This window comes from Oryctolagus cuniculus, chromosome 4 (genome assembly GCF_964237555.1).
Source record: "Oryctolagus cuniculus chromosome 4, mOryCun1.1, whole genome shotgun sequence".
Classification (NCBI taxonomy): domain Eukaryota; kingdom Metazoa; phylum Chordata; class Mammalia; order Lagomorpha; family Leporidae; genus Oryctolagus; species Oryctolagus cuniculus.
In genome coordinates, this window is record NC_091435.1 from 92642695 (window position 1) to 92660845 (window position 18151).

Here is an 18151-nt window from a genome sequence, read left to right on the forward strand (position 1 = left end):
CAAAATTCATTTGTTGAAATCCTAACCCTCAACATGATGGAGCTGTGGCCTGTGGGAAGCGACTGGGCCAAGAGGGGCCCCATCATTACTGTGGTGAGCTCCCTACTAAAGAGACCCCAGAAAGCTGGCTAGCCCTTCCCCGGTGGGCTCTATGGAAGAACTAGGATGTAGATTCTCACCAGAGCTGAATCTGCCTGCACCTGACCTTGGACTTTGCAGCCTTAAGAACTATAAGAAATCAATTTCAGTTTTTGTTTTGGCAGCCTGATCAGACTAAGACGAAAGGCTTGAAAGTTCTCTGCTGATCACAATTGCCTTCTCAGGTAAATGTAAAACAAGGTTGTCGACTGATGGGAAGGAGGTGTCCGAGGTTTGAAGAAAGAAAAAGATGTGAACCATCTCCTTGATCAGAGAGAGCAGTAGTGGGTCTCAGCCATCACCGCCTGCTGCAATCAACTTCCAAGCTTTAAAAATGATACCAATGCCCAGGCCCATCCCACAGAGACTTTGAATTCATTGGTTTGGGATGGAATTAGGGCAGCAGGACTTCTGTATAAGCCGCTCCAGGTAATGCTAATGGCAGGGTGAGTTAAGACCCACAGGACCAAGGAAATGGGGCAAGATGGCCCAACACCAAATTCTACTGAAAGTCACTGTGAGGCCTGGCATTTGTGGTGCAGCGGTACAGCCGCGGCCTTCAGTGCAGACATCCCATGTGGGTGCATGTTCATGTCCCGGCTGCTCCACTTCCAATCCAGCTCCCTGCTGATGCACCTGGGAAAGCAGTGGAAGATGGCCCAAGTGTTTGGGTCCCTGCCACCCACGTCAGAGCCTCAAATAACGTTAGTGGCTCATGGGTTTAGCCTGACTGTTGCAGCCACTTGGGAAGTGAATGAGCAGATAAATATTTCTCTCTCTGTTAACTCAATTTTCAGATAAATAAATTAAAAAAAAAAAGGCATGGGCATGAATTAGAGTGGTGGTATGCTTTTCCACACTGTCAGGTTTCTGGAACAGGGATGACAGGTAGAAAGGAAGGCAGGCGATAGATAGGTAGAGATGATAGATAAATAGGAGCTGAATTTAGCCAGGATTAAACAAAACGTTTTAAAGTGCATAACATGTCAGGACATGGTTAAGAGTTGGGTAAATAAACACTCCCATGGTTATTTTTAACACCAGCTAAATGCCACACATCATCCTTGTAGCAAATATAATTCTATTTTTATTTCATCCAAACGATTCACCCAATTTGTATAAGTGATAGGGCTTTGTAGTCATTTGTGAACGACTAAAGCCACAAGTGTAATTCTTGACTACTAAGCAGGTCTTCTCTGCCCCTTCCCCTCTGATCCAGAGCACTGCACATGGGCTCAATGGTTTTCCCGACAACTGCAGGAGTCACTGCTCCCACCTCTCGGCTGACCCAACTTGACGACAGCAGTTCTGTTCTATCAAAGCCTCTCCAGCACACCCTCCCTGAAGCCTGTGTTCCATAGGCTCTGCAGTTGCCACTCCTGTTGGCGGATCTATTCTAGTCCCACTGGGAGGTCCACTCTTCATCCTAGCCCTGAGCCTGGGGTGTGGACATCCCCAGAGAGACCCCTGTGATGACAATTGCCAGCTCAACACCCCGTCTCCACCAGGTGTCAGCCTGTGTCCACCCACCGCCCGTAACTAGGTACAGCCAGGTGCCAGTGCAGGGTGGAAGCCTCATGGGCTCACCAGCCAAAGGAGCCTCCGCTATCACCTCCTGCCCTCCCTTGTGAGTGGCTCTCATGCCAAATCCCAGCTAGGCCCTTCCTCCTTCCATCTGGTCTGGCTACTGTCTCCTCTCCTCCACCCAAAATGCCTGGCAAACTCCTCTTCATCCTTTAGAGCCCTTGTGGGGGGTGGGCTCATCTCTTCTTCTCTGACCCACCTGCCCTGGTCTCTTGCTCCTTCTGCAACAACACCTCCCACCTGCACTCCATTGCACGCACCTGTCCCTCCCAGGGGACTAAGAGTTAGTGCAAGTAGAGGCTGTACCCTACTTGCTTTTATGGTCCCATTGCCCAGCACAGTACCTGGCCCATTAGCTGACCAACAAGTGAGAGGAACCAGTACCAAGTGCAGGGACAGTCAAGGTAATCATCATTTATTGATCACCAATCACGTGCCCAGCACTCAGCTAAGCGCTAGGTGTAGTTCTCATATCAGTGCTACAAGTTACAAATGACTAGCATAGGTTGAGAAAGTTTCCAGATTCATACATCTCAAAATTTAAGCCCACGTCTGTCTGGTTGCACAATGTGGATTTTTATTTATTTATTTAATTTTTGAAACCAGAAGGGTTTTCTGAGGAAGCTGACCTTGCAGTGGGAATGAGAAGGCCATCAGGAGGCTCCCAGCCCTCCCACAGTGAGTCACTGGGACGGGCTGCAGAGACAAGGGCAGGACTCATCAAGTGCAGAAGCATCTCCCTGGGAGAGGCCCGTGTCCTCCCTGCCTCTTCCCTCCCCTCCCCCAGATTTATGGCCTAGAATAAGATGTTCATTGTGCAGAGCAAAACAAGGGAGCCGCCACAAGGCCTCTGGCAGGAGGGGGGAGGGGGTCTCCACTCTCGCATCAGCCTCCTCCAGCACAGGCCCCAGGCCAGCCCCGCTCAGCACCAGCACCACACCACTGACAAAGACAATCCTTCCAGTCTGCACCGGGCTAGGCAATGACTCAGCCCTGGTCAGAGCTCCCGCAGCCTTCCTCCTTCCCTCACCTGGAGCAAACTCCTACAACTTGGGTTCCCGAGAGGATAAGACGCGAGGCACAAGGTCCCAAGCTTGACTCCCATCAGAATCAGACCTGTGGATGTTCAGAGAACTTCCTCTTTCATGCTGCTGCTCCCCGCTCACTGCCAAGGAGAGATTGGCAGGTGCAAAAAGAACCATTCTGTGGGGCAGGAGGGCCCACCACGGTCCTACGGTGCTCCCCAACACGGGCTACACTGCTCCCTCACCTTGACCTGACCTACAGCACCTGCACATACCCATGGGTGCTTGGGTGTAGCCTGACCACCTTGGGCAGGCTGTCACGAGGATCAGGGGGTCACAAGGACACAGCTCTCTCCATGAGGCCTCCCAGGACCAGGCAGTGTGCTGGGCCCAGGCTTTGCGGGAGAACACAGCCATCATCGCACCACTCAGAAGGCCATGGTCTAGCACAGCTACCTGGTTACTGTGTAGCCAGAGCAAGGGACAACACATGGTGTAGCCAATATAGAGCAAGAGACATCAGGTCTTCTCTGTCCTTTGGGGGCCATGAATTTGAGGGGGGCTCATGCTAAACTGAGACTGGGCTGAAAGGCCTGGGTCTCCACAAGAAAGACCTGTGGGACTGGGAAGAAATGGCACTAAGGAGTAGCTGAGGTCTCTGCACAACCCGGCCCCCAGCTGAGAGGAGCCAGAGAGTGCACAGCTTCCCACCTGTTGACCAAACTGTTTGCTTCAGCCCTTCAGGGCCCGTGTGTGTGACTGCAAGGGTTTGTACAGACGTGTGGGTGCTCGCGCACCCACTCCTCCTCTGGGAGGAGCCCGGGCTGGCTCAGCACAACAAACCCTTTTGTTGGGTTCTGCTATAGGTTCTCACCTGGGCACATCTGTGATCTAATCAGAACATAAAAACGAGTCTGAGGCTGGACTGGGGCACCGTGGCTCTTCTCTTTTATGGGTAAGGAAATTAGGGTTATGATTAAGAAGCCTGGAGCCACACAGCTGCTAGATAGCATGCTGGCCCATAACTGAAGTTCTTTTATTTACCTGCAAATTCACCTATAAAATATTTTATTTCATAGGTAAATATAGTTATATAAATACATGATATATTTACTTACACAACACAAGTAAGCTATATGTGAACCATTTACTTTTAAAATATTTACCTATAAAATAGGTTCACAATTACTTGGTTTTCTTTATTTTATATTTCACAAAGGAAGCTAATTCAGGTGTCTATGCACTACAAGGCACGGCACAGTGGAAAAGCCTTGGGCACTGAGGGCAGCTGGTGAGCGTCCAATCACAGCTTCACTTCTGTGTGCCTTTGAGAAATACACCCTGGCCTCTTAACTTGTTCGTTGGTACGGAGAATAATTCCCCACTCTACAGAGCTGCTAGGCAGGCCTGAAGCTATCTGTGTGTACTGTCTGGTACCCTGCGGGCACTGGCTGGACAGTCAGTATTCTTTCATTCATCCTTTGTGCCCCAACCACAAGTGACTCACGGTCACCCAGGCAGGCCGCATACTTTCACGCCTCCGCACAGATGCTCCTGCGGCCCCCTGGGCCAGGAATGTCCTTTCTCCCATTCTTGACCTACCAGTACTACTCTCAGCCTCCATCACCCAGGCCAAACTCTGTCCCTCTGTGATGCCTTCCCCATCATCCTGTGGGCCCCACACCCAGTGCTTCATCTGGTTTACAGCGGGTTTTGTTCTGCCTAGAGTTAGATATTTGCATAACTGACTCTCCACCCTCCCATGAAACACAGTTTCTCACTGTCTCATACCCTTACTGGTCTTATTCATGTAAGACCAGCTCATCGTTTTGTAAATATATAATAGACAAAATTAAACAGTTAAAAATCACCCAAGATCGGGGCCGGCACCGTGGCACAGGCTAATCCTCTGCCTGCAGCACCGGCATCCCATATGAGCACTGGTTCTAGTCCCGGCTGCCCCTCTTCCGATCCAGCTCTCTGCTATGGCCTAGGAGAGCAGTGGAAGATGGCCCAAGTCCTTGGGCCCCTGCACTCACGTGGGAGACCCAAAAGAAGCTCCTGGCTCCTGGCTTCGGCACAGTGCCAGCCGTTGCGGCCATCTGGGGAGTGAACCAACGGAAGGAAGTCCTCTCTCTCTGTCTCTCCCTCTGTCTGTAACTCTATCTCTAAAATAAATAAATAACATCTTTTAAAAAAATCACCCACGATCATCCATTCAGAACAACAGGAGACTAGATAAATGTGATCCCTTGCACTCCCCTGTATTTATTTAGTGCGGAGGATGGAAGAAAGGCTAAAAAGGGATGGAAGGAGCCTGCTTTTTTCAACAACTACTTTTTAAGAAACAGACTGAAAAGCTAACGGTCACTCTACCATCCCGTTTAGACAGTGTGACAGCAGGAAAGGGAACACCTCCACTTCCTCTACTTGTCCACCCCCCACCCCATTCCATTTCCAGCACATTCTTTCATCTTGCTCACACTCTATCCCTCAGCCTTAACTGCCCACCCCTGCTTGGCTTTGCTTCTCTATTTGAATGGATTAGGGGCTCACCAAATGGCCATTAGTCACACCCTGCTAAATTCATTTGTTGATTGACTTAGTTTCATTGTCAACTAGGTGTTCGCAAGGAAGGCGCATCCATGCTAGAATCCCTGACTCCTTGCACGGCGAGGGAGACTGCCTGCCTGCCTTGCGCTTGCGCTGTGACATAACTGAGCATGCGTCTTCAATCCGCGGCCTTGCCCCCGCCCCCCCACCCCCAACCTCCACCCCGGGAGCTCTGCAAACACCCCACACTCTTCCAGCCTCTCTTCTGCTGCAGGTCAAGGTGGAAGCCAACACGACTCTCAGGAACAGAACCCTTGCCCAATCTGAGTTTTAAGAGCTCAAACGGGGTGTAGACTTTCTCAGCCTCCTCTGAAGCTAGGTGTGGCCGTGGGACTAGGTTTTAGCCTGTGGGGCATGGACAGGAGCCGCGTGTGTCTCCCAGGATTCCCCTGTATCCTTCCTGGGGGTCAGTTTTGGACGATTGTTACATCTCAGACCTCTATCTTTTTTCTCAGCATGGGTGATGGTCTTCCTCAAGCCTTACTGCTCTGTTAGTAACACAGTTTTCAAGGGATTCTGTCCTGTCCTGTTGGTAAATTTTCCTGTACCGATTGTGCTTGGATCCTCAGTTCTCTTCCTTCGCTCCGTAATTACCTTTTTTGTTTCATGCTGTAGTCTCATCATTTTCCCTTTGCGCTCTCAGTTTATTAGTTTGCATTAAGACTGATTGTGAACAAATAAACACGCCCGCCTGCTTCTCCTACACAGAAAGCAACACCAACCCAGAAATGGAGAGAAAGGCAAAAGGTGTCCTATTCCTCACCAGGTGAGGCAGAGGACTATGCTCTATGTTCCCCGTCCATCTTCCCAGATCCAACTCATCCTTAAAGGGACGGCTCACAACCACTGCACCAGATTCCTCCAGCGAAAGCCAACTGTTCCCACTCCAGGACTCAAACAGTTTCCCTGATCAGAGCTATCACATGCCTGGGCTCTGTACCGGACCTGAGACTTTTGAGAAGAGAGAGAAACTTTCCTTCTCCCTTGTCACACGTGGTTGGACTCATACAGGTTTCCTCTGAAGACTGCTGGACTGCTGATTGGCTGAATAAGAAGGAAGATGCGGGGCCGGCGCTGTGGCATAGCGGGTAAAGCTGCCTCCTGCAGTGCCGGCATCCCATATGGGCACTGGTTCGAAGCCTAGCTGCTCCACTTCTAATCCAGCTCTCTGCTATGGCCTGGGGAAGCAGAAGATGGCCCAAGAGTTGGACCCCTGCACCCACATGGGAGACCTGGAGGAGGCTCCTGGTTTCGGATCGGCACAGCTCCGGCTTTTGCAGCCAATTGGGGAGTGAACCAGCAGATGAAGACCTCTCTCTCTCTCTCTCTCTCTCTCTCTCTCTCTCTGTGTGTGTGTAACTCTTTCAAATAAATTAATTAATCTTTTGGGGAAAAAAAAAAAAGAAGGAAGATGGAAAACTAGAACTGAGACTGAAGAGGGTGTCAGCATCAGACCCGTCAGTTCAATTTCATGAGGAGTTGGAGAATACCAAGAGGCAGCGGGGAGGAAAAGGATTCAGCAAGGGATGGTGCCCTTGAAAGACTCAGAGGGAAGGAACAAGCAAGCCGGATCTCTCCAGCCCATCCCTGCAGGCACAGAGCGCAGGCTGAGAGCAGCAAGCTCTCTTTCAAGTCCAAGCCCATCGATTCACTCACAGGCTGACTGGGATCAAGTCACTGAACCTCCTCCAGCCTTTGTTTGCTCACCTACGAAACGGGGGTAATAACAGCCTATGCCCCAGAGGGAGCTTGTGAAAATTATAGCAGACAATGCACAGAATGGGTTCCAGCCTTGTCTCCCACCACTTCCTGTCTCATGGGTGCCTCTCCAGGAACAGCACCCTGCCAGCCCTGCCCTGCGCAGGCAGTGAGCCAGCCCTCACCCTCCAGCCTGTGCTCCTGCAGCCCCTTGTCCCTGCAACAACCTTTTCCCAGCTCTAACCTTCAAAGATCCAGCTTCCAGAAAACCTCCCCAAACTCACTGTATCTCCTTCTCATCCTTGTGCATGCGCAAACCATCATATTTATCATGCCCAGGTTATTATTGAGATGTGCATGTCTGTCTAACTAAGCTCTGGAAGAACACAGGGCAGGGCTTACTTTGTCTATGTTCTCAAAGCAAGCACCAGGCATAGCATACAGCAGGCACTCAAGGTTTGTAGAATGAAGGAACAAAGAGGCCGACACCATGGCACAGCGGGTTAACGCCCTGGCCTGAAGCGCCGGCATCCCATATGGGCGCCAGTTCTAGTCCAGGCTGCTCCTCTTCCGATCCAGCTCTCTGCTGTGGCCTGGAATAGCAATAGAAGATGGCCCAAGTCCTTGGGCCCCTGCATCCACGTGGGAGACCCGGAAGAAGCTCCTGGCTCCTGGCTTCGGATCGGCGTAGTTCTGGCTGTTGCAGCCAATTGGGGAGTGAACCATCACATGGAAGACCTCTCTCTCTCTCTCTCTCTCTCTCTCTCTGCCTCTCCTCTCTCTGTGTAACTCTGATTCTCAAGTAAAAAATAAATAAATCTTAAAAAAAAAAAAATGAAAGAACAAAGCAAGGACTCTAAAAATAGAGGAAGAGGGTGACATGGAAAGTTTGTCTGCCAAGGAACTTCCGAGGCCCTGAGTTACACTGAATACGTGTGTGTATGCATGTGCTTATCCACAAGGTGGTTCTGACGTGGGTGTTTCCAACACTTAGCATATAATAAGTGCTCAATAAATATTTGATGAACAAATCAATGCTCAATACACCAGACAAAAGAAGAAATTGTTTAAGAACATAAAAGCACAGCTGCAAGATAAGCCCTTTGCAATACTTACATTGAGCTGCATTTATAAGTTAAAGGGCACTTAAGGGAGGCCAGCAGTGGCCATGCTCACGAATGCCGTTGTAACTAGATAACAAGCCCGGATGTCACAGCTTTAAAGGGCAAGCGGGAAAACCTGCGAACCGAGCTTTGACGCAAACAACTCTGCTGAAAAAGGAAATGAGCACGTGCAGGCAGGATTAGAAAGTCATGCTATTCACACGTGACTGTCCCATAAGCTCTTTCGTGTGTCCTTAGGGGAATGGTAGGCCGTTCCCGACAAACTCTGTCAGGAGAATGAGTCAGCTGAGGCCCCTGTGAATCACAAGGCCCAAGCATTTCCCAGTGCTCCCGACAAGTGTGGAAACCCTGCAGCAAGACGTAGGAAAGAGGCTGAGAAGCCACACCCAACCCCAGCCTCGCCGCGCGCCGCTCAGCGGCAGTGCGTCTGCGATGGGGAGCCTCCTGCCTGCTCCAAAGCTCAGTTTTCTCATCTGAAAGGTGAAGGCACTGAGACAGCAGGGCTGGCTCTGAGCACGGCCTAAGGGAACGCACACTGTGCCAGACCAGGACCAAGCACACAGCAAAAGCCCATCAGCCCATCAGGTGGTACGCTTTGCCGTGCTCACCTCCCCAAACTCAGCTAAGGCGTACATCAAAGAGGCGCTTCTTCACCCACAGGACACAAAAGGACAGGCCGGGTGCTCTCAATTCCAGCTCAAGGGACCTTCGAGAGTCTGCAAGGGCAGAATGTTCCAGAAGCTCAGGCTGGATGACACTTCAGCCTTAAAAACTCCACAAACCAAGAGATGCATGCAGATTTAGAAAGGCTGTAATGAAACAAATTTACAGTCGACCTCCTGGGACATGTAGTTCTCTTCCAGTTGCCAGACTTCCTGGTCATCTGAAGTGTATGTGATATATTTATTCCTGTGGAAATAATTCATGAATATAAGGTCAAGCGGAGCCGAAGCCAAGGACAGATCAGGGTGAGGGTTGCCAAGATCCAAAGGAAAAAACGCTGAAGCCTCGTCTGAAGGCGTTCCTTTTATCCCACCTTCTGGCAGCAGGTGGAAACTGCCCTGGTTACCTAGCCCATAATGTGGCCCCCCAACCCCAACCCTATGTTGCTTTTTTTGCCTCATGTCGCATAGTCACAGATTCAGAGTCGGACAGAGCCTCAGGCAGGAGTCCTCTGGTGATGAACAAGTTTCCCTCAAACTTCCGCTTGGATTCACCCAGTGACGGGACCCTCACTGCCTTACAGCAGCTTGCTCTGTGGTTGGCGGTTTTGTCCCATAGCTGCTTCCCCCCTCGCCAGCGGCCACTCCATGTGACTCCAACCCTTCACCCACAGAAGGTGCCTCTTAGTTCTGTGTCCTGCAAGCTAGGAAGCCCCAGTTGCCGCGTTCATTCTCCCTCCAGCATGATATGCTAAGTCCTAGGCATCCAAGGGGCCCCCTTTCTGGGGCAGCCTCATTTGATCGCTGCCTGGATGGGACCCTGGGAACCCAACCCCCACCAGATGGCTGTGAACAGCCCGATCGCAAAGCAGAACTGTCCCAGTTCCTCCACCACAGATAGAGAGCAAACGCCCCTTTCCTTCCTCGCGTCTCCCCCTGCCCACCCATCACTTACGTGCCAGCCCTTCCTCAAATTCTCCAGTCCTGACTCTGGGAATCAAAACAAACTTGGAAGGCCCAGGGATGGAGGGAGGGGCAGGAGAAGGAGATGACGCAGCTCAGTTTTGCACTGGTGGCTGAGGGCACACAAGCAGGCAGGCCACCTCCAAAAATAACCTTCCCCACAGCCAGCCTCTCGACAGCTTCCCGGGAGCGCCTCCCTCCAGCTCTCCATGGCGTGGTCCTCACTGTCCCTGTGCCCTCTCTCTTGCCCCGCTTTGAGTTGGATGCATTCACTGTTCGTTTAACCCACTGACATTTGCCATCATCTTTTTGCAAGTTCGAGGTCTCAACACACTTAGAAATATATTGCTATGAGAATACATAAATATTCAACAATAGAGGATTGGTTAAGAAAACATGAGAGGCCGGCACTGTGGCCTAGCTGGTAAAGCCGCCGCCTGCAGTGCCGGCATCCCGTATGGGCACTGGTTCTAGTCCCCACTGCTCCTCTTCCAATCCAGCTCTCTGCTGTGGCCTGGGAAAGCAGTAGAAGATGGCCTAAATCCTTGGGTCTCTGCACCCACATGGGAGACCCAAAAGTAGCTCTGGCTCCTGGCTTCGGATGGGCCCAGCTCCGGCCATTTGCTGCCATTTGGGGAGTGAAGCAGCAGATGGAAGACCTCTCTCTCTCTCTCTCTCTGCCTCTGCCTCTCTGTAATTCTGCCTTTCAAATAAACAAATGCTTTTTTTAAAAAAAAGAAAGAAAACACCGTCAAAACGCAGAGTGCAATGCAGGTGTGAAAAAGAATCAGTATGCACTGATACAGAAAGTCCTCCAAGACATATGGTAAAAGGAAAGAGGCAAGTTTGTAAAGCGGCAGGTGTATGTAATCCCTTCACGGAGTGTAAACATCTACTTGTAAATAACCGCAAATGCATATATAAATGCAGACAAACAGGGCTGGGATGGATCCACACCAACCAGCAAACTTCAGAGAGAGGAGGAAGGAGAAGGGAGAGGGATTAATGTTTGAGCTTGTGTGGATACGCTACAAGAAAACCATTGCATTTTTATTTGTATGAACAAACAAGTCTTCCATTCTTACAGACACCTTATGTGCAATATCAGAGCTGAAAAGCACTAGGGGACCCAGACAGGGCAGGCCCAGGGTGGCAGCCACCTTGCCCAAGACCACAGAGCTACCTAGTGGCAGCCAGATGTCACAGGCCCTGAAATCATGGACTTTCCAGGGGATTGAGGAGAAAGTTTGGATTTGATTACAAATCAGATCAATTTTCTTCATTTAATTCAATCAAAAAAGTCCAGCTTAGGCATGACAGTGAGTTAGAAGAGGCCAAGATCCATCAGAGATGGGGAGGGGAGCCCATGTCTCCCCACTCTAGACAGGGTCACAGGGAGCCCAGGGCACAGCCGGCAGGACCAGGGTCTTCTCTGGGCCCCCTTGCCCCCACCCATGAAGCAGAGGGATGGGGTTAGTGGCGGGAGGGAGCAGGAGAGGAGATCTGCAGGTTCAGGGTGCTCTGTGTGCCAGGTGCCCATCGTGAGCACTCCCTGCCTGTGCTCTGGGAAGGCTGTCAGTCTGAGACCTTAGTTCTGTATAGAGACTGTTCTCAGGGAGGAGGGGGTTGGGCTCCAGTCTGAGGTCCAGCTAAGACTCAGGCATCGGGGCTGCCACACACATGACATCATTCCATACTCGCCCAATTTCTATGAATGTGCTCTAAGAAATTCAAACGTCACTTGCCCAAAGCACAACAGTCATGGGTGGGGCCCCTTGTTCAAAACCAGGCTCCAAATTCAGTGCCCCTTCCACCTCATGTCTTTGGGACACAACACAGCTTCCTCACTTGAGCAGTGAAGCCTGCGAAGTTCTTAGGTTGACTGACTCTCTCTCTGTCTCTTCTCTTTCTATACACACAAACACACACACACACACACTCACACTCACACTCACACAGTCCCACAGCAACAGCAGAGACAGGCTCTGAGCCAGCACAACTCAATGCCTCAAATATGCATCAGGAGGGCCGGCGCCGTGGCTCAATAGGCTAATCCTCCACCTTGCGGCGCCGGCACACCAGGTTCTAGTCCCGGTCGGGGCGCCGGATTCTGTCCCGGTTGCCCCTCTTCTAGGCCAGCTCTCTGCTATGGCCAGGGAGTGCAGTGGAGGATGGCCCAGGTGCTTGGGCCCTGCACCCCATGGGAGACCAGGAAAAGCACCTGGCTCCTGGCTCCTGCCAGGATCAGCGCGGTGCGCCGGCTGCAGCGGCGGCCATTGGAGGGTGAACCAACGGCAAAGGAAGACCTTTCTCTCTCTGTCTCTCTCTCTCACTGTCCACTCTGCCTGTCAAAAAAAAAAAAAATAAAAATAAAAAAAATAAAAAAATAAAAAAAAAAAAATATGCATCAGGAGACTTGGTGAAGCATTTATGGCTAAGCTGACAAGATGTCTGGGATATACTTCAAAGTCATCTGGGGTTGAGGATGGGCCATGGGGTTTGATAACAGCTGACCTGAGGTTAGGATGACATGGGATTCGCTGCACGCACCTTTTCTACTTTTGTACATTTGGAAGCTTCCACAATAAACAGCTTTAAAAAAAAAAAAAAAACATACATTGTGTGAGCGATCATTCCTCTCCTGATTTGTCACCTGGCAGGCAGCGCCATTTTAATTAACTTTCTACTCTCTCAACACAGACAGCCACACAACGGCCGGCTGCCACGGTAAGAAAAAACATCGGGGCTAAAAGGCTCTCTGGCTTGTGAGAACCCCAATCATAATAAAAGCTGTCTCTGGCTGAGTGCTTCCTACTGACCTCACTCTGCGCTCTGCACCTTTTGCCTGTGATCTCACCCACTTCTTACCATTGCCCTCTGATTCGAGCTGTTACCCCTCACCCTACAGCTTAGTAAACAGATTGTCCAGGTCTCCGCAGGTGGTCAGTGCTCAGCCAGAATTCACAGGCACACGTTAAGACTGTCTATGTAATCAGACAAAATGCAGGCAAGTTTTTCAAATAGTCACACCCTTTAAAGCATGACCTGGTAATTCCATCTTAAGGACCCTATCATGAAATTATGTGGACAAGGAACAAAGATTCATTCACAAACATGGCCATCGAAATGTCAGCTACAATAGGGAAGCGTTAAGAATGGCTTCCCCTCCCAGTAGCGGCCCTTGTGCAGGAAGCTTTCTCACTAGTCCCCACCGTGGTCACACAGTGTCCTGAGCTCTCATCAGCCCTGCCTCCTCCTTTGGATCGTGAGCTCCTGTAATTCGTCTTTGCTTTAGAGTGGGCACTTCAATATGTGATGGATGAATAGATACACCACCCCTGCGTTTCCCATTTAAGACAAGTGAAATGGAGAACGAGGCTTTAAAACAAGCGTTGGGAGGTCACAAGGCAGGACACACACACGGGGCTCCCTCGTCTCCCTTCACTGCGCTGCCATACTTGTGGGTATCTAAAAAGCCATGGCCAATATTTGAATGCTCAAGGCAGGGGTGAGAGAGGCAGAGGAAGGCGCAGGCCCCTTTCACAGGGCCTCTCAAACTTTCACTGAAACAACCATGGAAGGGATCAGACCCCAGGCCACCACAGGGCCTTGGAGATGCTAAGTAGCTGACATGGGTGACAAATGAAAGGATGTGGCTTTAGTATAGATGTCAACTAGGAGACCTATATATGAGAAGGTTAAGCTGAAAGGCGAGAGACACACTGGAAATACAGGATGTCAGGATGTTCTCCATCATTTAGGGAAGTAGGTCCTTTGGAGGGGGGAGAGGAAACAGAAGGAAAAGTGCCAACTTTCAACAGTGACTGTCTCTGGAAAGTGGAATTATTGTTCTATTTCTCTATACTTCTTAAAATGAAAATGAGTATGCTTTGTTTTTATCATCAGAACAATAAATAAAATTAAATCACATCATTGATTCATAAGGCTAACCTCAAACTTCTGGTAATGACTTAGAAAATCACCACTGAATTTTAATACTGCTTGATATGTTACTGTTACATCTAACCCTATAAAACATGCATCCAGACACTTCAGAATGCTATTGTGTAGTTTAAGTATAAAATGCCAATAACCACAGAAAACCTCATTCTTTTCCTTCATTCAATTCTTATTAACCAAATCACTGATCCCAGATCTGAGCATCTACCTGTCCAACTTCTCAGGACTCTGTTTCAGATGATTTAAGTGCATCAGTGAACTCTTGCTGGTATGTTTGTAATAGAACCACATCCTCACATTTATGGACAGCCACATTCTCTTTGGAGCCTTCCCTCTTCCAGTTAACACCTGCTCCTGCCTCTACTCAGGAAAAGAAGGAGGCCCCCAGAGGTCAGAACTGAGATAACCAGGACTTCCTGTGGGCCCCTAAGGGCACTTTTCTAAGGGAGTGCTGAGCTCCCGGGAATGTCTCAGTGCTTTGGGACACAGCAAGAGTCTCCCTATTCTTTGCAACCCCAGGCTGAGCACTGGACTCCTGCATGTCCTGCATGTCCACTGCTCATCTGTCAGTAATTACGGAAAGAACTGTGAAAGTTCTGGTTGTGTTTCCGATTTGTTTCTGACGAGATCTATTTATCTTAGGGTTGCAAAATTCCCCAGCCACCCATTGTCCCCCTGTAGAGTGGGGCAGACACACACATCTCTCTGTGACTGGGCCAAGCCTCCAAATCCCAGCACTTGAGCTTATCCTGTGGAGGTGCTCTCCCACCATCATTCTCCTCCACTTGTTTTTTGTTTTGCTTTGTTTTTTGAATATCAGAGAAAGACAGAGAAAGAAAGCACTCCCAAATGCTTGCAACGGTCAGGACTGGACCAGACAAGCTGGAAGCTACAAATGCAGTCCAGGTCTTCCAGGTGGGTGATGGGAGAACTCAGTTACTTGAGCCATCACTACTGCCTCCCAGTGTCAGCATTAGCTGGAGTCAAGAACTGGAGCAGGCGCCGGTGCTGTGGCGCAGCAGGTTAAAGCCCTGGCCTACAGTGCCCGCATCCCATTATGGGCGCTGGTTCGGGTCCCGGCTGCTCTACTTCAGATCCAGCTCCCTACTAAATGCTCCTGGGAAAGCAGCAGAGGATGGCCCAAGTCCTTGGGCCCCTGCATTTGATGTGGGAGACTGGAAGAAGCTCCTGGCTCCTGGCTTTGCACTGGCACAGCTCCGGTCATTGTGGCCACTTGGGGAGTGAACAGCGAATGGAAGATATCTCTCTCTCTCTCTCTCTCTCTCTATATATATATATATATTTATATATATATATACACACACATATGTATCTCCATACCTCTTTCAAATAATAAAATAAAATAAATCTTAAAAAAAAATTGAACCACAGCAAGGTATTGAACCCAGACACTTTGATTATGAGATGCCGGCTTCTTAACCAACAGGCTAAAGGTCCACTCCCACTCTGCACCACTTTAAAAGCTGATGAGTACTCCATCCTGCGGAGAGGATGAACAGTCACAGCCCCAGGCAGTTAAGTAGTGTGAACAGCCAAGCAGAGTCTCTCTGTCTTAACTTCTCTTTGCCATTATTTGCCTGATTATTACCCAAAGGAGCTGCCTGACTGCGGAAGCACAAGACACAAAATGTGTGGAGCCCAGCGCAAGAGTAAAGCGAGGCCGGCGCCACAGCTCACTAGGCTAATCCTCCACCTTGCAGCGCCGGCACACCAGGTTCTAGTCCCGGTCGGGGCGCCGGATTCTGTCCCGGTTGCCCCTCTTCCAGGCCAGCTCTCTGCTGTGGCCCAGGAGTGCAGTGGAGGATGGCCCAAGTGCTTGGGCCCTGCACCCCATGGGAGACCAGGAGAAGCACCTGGCTCCTGCCTTCGGATCAGCGCGGTGCGCCAGCCGTGGCGGCCATTGGAGGGTGAACCAATGGCAAAAGGAAGACCTTTTTCTCTGTCTCTATCCACTCTGCCTGTCAAAAAAAAAAAAAAAAAAAAAGAGAGAGAGAGAGAGAGTAAAGCGAATCACTCAGTAAACGCTAAAGAAAACAGAACTCGGTGATGTCGGCAATCCCCCTCACCATATCTACCCCTGGGCTCCATGGCTTTCCTTAATAACCAAAGCCATGCAAATCCGTAAGGAACTGACTGTCCGACTTCCAGGGTGCTGTTATAACAACGGGCGTAACTCTGACTTTACTCTGAGGTGCCAACAGCAACTCCTTTGATGCAACCGCTGCCCTTGCACGCAAAAAGGGACACGAAAAGTAGACTGTGCTTTGTTGGGTGGCAAGCAGTTTTCTGTTTTCTGTTTTCCCATGTGGAAAATAAAAGGGACCAGGATCCGGCCACATGATTTTGGAAGTTCCTTACAGGGCTAGCATCCTGACCAACAAAACTGTACTCTAGTGCCAAGGAGAAGTACAAGAGTGAAACACCTTGGCAACTGGCAGGAAAGGAACAAGTGCAACGGGGAGATAACGGGGCCAGCAGAAAACAGCAGGTTAACTTTGGGTGGGGGGGACACCAACCTCCGCCTCCTGGTGTTTTCCAGTTTTCCACATTTTCATCTGCCAAATACAAAAATAATTAGCTACTTCTGTGGGACTCTCAGGAAAAAATTAATTAATAAAGTGAAATCAATGAAAACAAGTCTTTGTTCTGCCAGGAGTGGCTCAGGAGCGACTCACTAAGACACTTTTCCTCCAGCCGGCTGATGTCAACAGCCCATGCTTTTGCCCAAACAAAGGCCTCCTGGCACCAGGATGAGAGGCAAAACATCTAAGTCTCCAGAGTTGGCCCTCTTCCAATTTGAAGGGAAGGGGCAGTCGTGAAAGAAAAATAACCAAGCTTCCGAAAGGCTAGAAGGAGAGTAAGGAATTACTAAATCCCTCTCTTCTCAACAGACTGTAAGAACTCTCAAAGGGAGAGTTCAATCTGAATTACTTTCTTTGTTTAACTCTGCTCTGCCTAAGGCCACCATAGCCACAACCCACCCCCCACCCCACCCCCACCCCGGTGTGGGCGCAGCGTGGGAGTTGGGAGACCCACACTCAAGTGATTTCCCCAAGTTTCAACTTAGACAAGGGGCTGGACTCCCGGGCTTGACTTCCTGCCCCCTAAAGCAAGCAAGTGCCACTGGACGCTCTCCGACCCTTCAGTGAGAGCGGTGCGGGGCCGGCGGCTGGCCAGCTCCTCCCCAGGGGCAAGTTAACCTGCTGTCCTCGCCAAGGCAGGCGGCAGCGCCCCGGCTCAGCGAGCAGCCCCTCGGGCAGTCGGCGGCGCCCTCACCGCTGCCACCACGCGCTGCCACAGCCTTGCCGCCTTGCTCCCGCCCCGGCACCGTCGCCCACGAGGCCGGTTCAATCCCCAGTCCCGCTCACCGCTGCCGACCCCGTTCCGAATTAGTACGGTCGCCAAAGTTCAACTCGGCAGATGTGAGCAAAGAAAAAAGCCAAGCAAACAAAGGCCTCTCTTTCCAGACCTCGGAATTTCCTTCAAAGAGACGCAGACAGAATTGAAAATAGAAGGCCCCCTCTAGAACAAGAGGCCTCGGCTGGCCTTGTTGGGGAAACATGTAACGAGCCAAGAGGAGCCCGTGACACCCAGGGTCCAGGTGCACGGACCTACCAGGCAACACGCAGGCGACACCCGAGACCGCACTGGGTTTTGATTTAAATCCGACTGTACCTTCTGCGGGCTGGGGCGGCGCTCGCGGTCTCCCAGCAGAGGCAGTAGCCGGAGAGCGGGGACAATGGTGCGCGGGGCACGGTCCTTTATGGGGTGGGGGGAAAGAGACCCTTCACTCAATCCACATCTCTGCGAAACCTCCGTAAGGTGGAGTGGAGGAATTGTCCCCCTCACCCCCACGGAAAGCGCCACGGCCGGGGACAGAGCTTCCGCTTGGGTACCCTGTTTGTACCTGCTTTCTCCTTTTGCTTTTTCCCCCCTTTGAAGTCTGGTTGCTTATTCGGATGCCCAAGGGGTGCCTTTTCAACGTCTCTCCCGCCCTGTTCGGGCAAGTGGTGCCCGCAGCGCCGCTCCCAGCCGCGCAGCAGACAATGGCCAGGCACCGATGGGCGGCTCAGAACGGCTTGCGGTGCGCCCAGATCCCTCGGCAGGGTGCACGTGTGTTTGTTATGGTGCCGTGCTCCCTCCCCCGCGGCGGGCCTCCACTTTCCGACCTGCAAACCCAACAGGCAGCCTCTGAAGGAACCCAGACCCTGAAAGGCGTCCCGCCCCCATCCCCCCTACTGACGGTGCCATGGAGAAACAGAGGTTCCCGAGGGCCCCGCGCACGTGGGTTTGTTGTGGGTCTGCAGGCTTGAGAAACCAGGGCAGCCCCCTGCTCCGGCCCGGGCAAAAATTCAAACACCCT

At 51.0% G+C, this 18151-nt stretch overlaps 1 protein-coding gene across 10 annotated transcripts in view; it reads right to left on the reverse strand.

The window, feature by feature from the left end:
* The window catches only part of ST6GAL1 (ST6 beta-galactoside alpha-2,6-sialyltransferase 1), a 122864-nt gene that overhangs the window by 104169 nt on the left and 544 nt on the right, over positions 1-18151 (reverse strand). For 2 of the 10 annotated variants that reach the window (XM_070072388.1, XM_051818885.2), the window contains exon 2: positions 17696-17957. The exons of 2 other annotated variants lie outside the window; for them this stretch is intronic. The gene's annotated coding sequence lies outside the window, so the exon portion shown is untranslated. Of the gene's footprint in view, positions 1-8790; positions 9092-9799; positions 9952-16304; positions 16345-17695; positions 17958-18151 lie in introns of those variants that run through there. 6 more of the 10 variants (XM_070072387.1, XM_070072390.1, XM_070072391.1 and 3 more) reach the window with 5 other exon arrangements.